The sequence below is a fragment of the Pantherophis guttatus genome, chromosome 2 (genome assembly GCF_059756535.1).
Source record: "Pantherophis guttatus breed Tessera chromosome 2, ASM5975653v1, whole genome shotgun sequence".
Lineage (NCBI taxonomy): Eukaryota > Metazoa > Chordata > Lepidosauria > Squamata > Colubridae > Pantherophis > Pantherophis guttatus.
Window position 1 is genome coordinate 133830213 of NC_142064.1, and position 2639 is coordinate 133832851.

Sequence of the window (2639 nt, forward strand, 5' to 3'; positions counted from 1 at the left end):
AATCAAATGACAACTTGGGCATCATAGATATCATACTGCTCTTCCCCCCACCCCCAAAGAAATAACTGCTACTAAGACAATCTTAGTAAGATTGGGGCAAGGGGTTTAAAATAGCAAGAATAAGCCCGCAGCCTGAGGTATGGGGCAATTTATTTATTGCTGCATACTATATGGGGCTAAATTTATCTAGAACATCAAGCTCCCTTCACTATGGCAAATAATGTCTTATCCAATTATTTCAGTAATGGTATTACAGTACTTGAAATCTATAATAGTAAAAACCATCTTCTATCAGACTAGTACAATCCTTGAGTCTCTGGAACATCCAATTCCAAGACCCTGAAACATTCTCTTTTGCTTTTGAGTTTGCACTGTATTAGAAATACAATCTGCTTTACCTCTGATCTAACAGCAATACCCGGAAGATCACAAATCCCTACTTCTGTGACAAGGAAACTCTTAATAAAATGCTTGAGTTACATACTTACTCAGTCCTCCTGGTTGTACATTGCTTTATACTTGTTATATGTTTCTTATATTGGTTGTATGTTTCTTATATTACTGGTATAAGTCTGCCTTTTCCAATCCAATTCATCAAAATGAATAGAGAAATCGTAGAGAAAAAGGGAAAAGGCTAAGCACCGAGTGATAATTTCACCTCACCCAAAATAGATTGAGCAAAATCAATTCACCAGTGCAAATAATTCACAAGCACTACAGAAGTCAACAATTTACACCATGGCTTTCTTGTTTTTGATATGCTTTAAGATGCTTATGCTTTTTGGTCTTGTTTCCATCCTCTCTCAGCTCAACAAGCAGCATTTGTGAAACAAGAATATTCTTTTTAAAAACTCACACAAGATCGTGAAAGCGCTATCCAACTCCAGGTAAGGGACTCCAAGGATCCGCAGATGCAAGCACCTGGATAATTTTTGGGACTGTTAATCTTAACTCCAGCGTTGTCCTGAGGAAGGAAAAATGATATTTTCTCCCTGTCCCTGATGAAAACGATGTTGTAATTCAGCTCTGCTTATGCAGAGAGGAAGAGGGTCAACACAATAAAAGGAAAACAAGACAGGACATGGCAAGAGAGGCATCAAAATGTTACCGACACACCACTTTATACTGAAGGCAGAGAAAAAATAATAACAAACTGGCTTTTATGCTACTGAGGAGTGGAGTGAAGTGATGAGAGAACTTCAGAGCAAAGCAATGAAAGCAACATATAATGGCCAGCTATAATACCCCAACAATTCATGGACCCTTTTGTGAACTTTCTGGGGTGTAGAAATTCACTATGCACATAACCAGCACTGAAGTATGCAAGAGGCAGGAGCTTCATGAAGGCTATGTAACAATTAAAGATTTCTCTCAATACTTTAATAAAAGAAAATCTGTCATGCTAACAGAGGAGCTGCCTTGTTTTAAGTAGCAAAGGGAAAAAGACATAGGACTGATCAGCTGAACAATTTGGTAAGGTACTGAACAATTTGTCTAAGTGGTTCACTCTAAACACAAGAGATTTTAGGAACTGTCTGAAGACTTACTGGGATGCAGGTGAGTGTCATAAGGCCCCATTCCTTAACAGAGATTCCGCAAATACTGTCAAGCATCCCTTTTTCTCCCCATCACTTTTTTTTTTAATCTTGTAAGCACTGGCCTTCTTCACTTATTTCTTTGGTATTTGAACTTCCACTTTAGTTCCCTTTGTTGCAATTTCCTCATAATAATTGTTCTCATATGTAACTCGTAAAGGGAGCAAGCTGGCTAGCAAGCACTAAATTGCTAAAAAGAAGTTACAAATAGGAGATACAAAAGCCAATTCATAATTTATTCTCAATGAAGTGCCCAGCAACTGAGCCAAATATTGGATCATTTGTCAATTTGGAAAGAACTGGGCAAGTCCCTTAGTGTTTCACAGCAATGCAGTATCTCAAGCTAAAAGAACCCTAACTTACATTTTTTCCCTTTAACTACATGGCCATAGCATTTGTCAAGATCTTAAACAAAGCACAACAGAGTCCAATACCATAGTTCCAACTTGCGCGGTAGTAAAATGGCTTGAGTTGAACCTTAACACATATAAAGATCTCTCTACCACACCCTTAAGGTTCCTGGTATTCTTAGATGGATCGCCTGGATTGTATGCATGCACAAATACTTTTAAACAAAGAGGATTCACTGCTTTACACTAGGGACTGAAAAGAATTCCCCTTGGGCTAAAAGTTGAATTCATGCATTTGGAAGGGAAGGGAAGGGATGTAAATTGTGTGTCACATTTCCATCTTTCCTAGGCTCATTTTCCCTTGCAAGTACAGAACACACAGTGGGTCATGGACCCTACCACTTTGGGTAGGAAAAAAGGCGACAGGGACTTAAATAGACACTCCTTTCTCCAAATAGAGAAAAGTGGAAATTATCAGGAAGTCACTTTTTAAAAAAAGGTACAGGTAGGTATGAGAGTCTAATCAAGTAAGGGAAGAGAACATTGGGGGGGGGGGGGGGGAGAGGGAGGAAGACAAACCTAAAAGTTAAACATAAGAAAAGCTAAATTATATATTTTTATAGTTACAATTAAAATGCAATATAGCATCTGAACATAAGCCTGAGCGCCGTTTAACAGCTCAATAAGTTCCAAG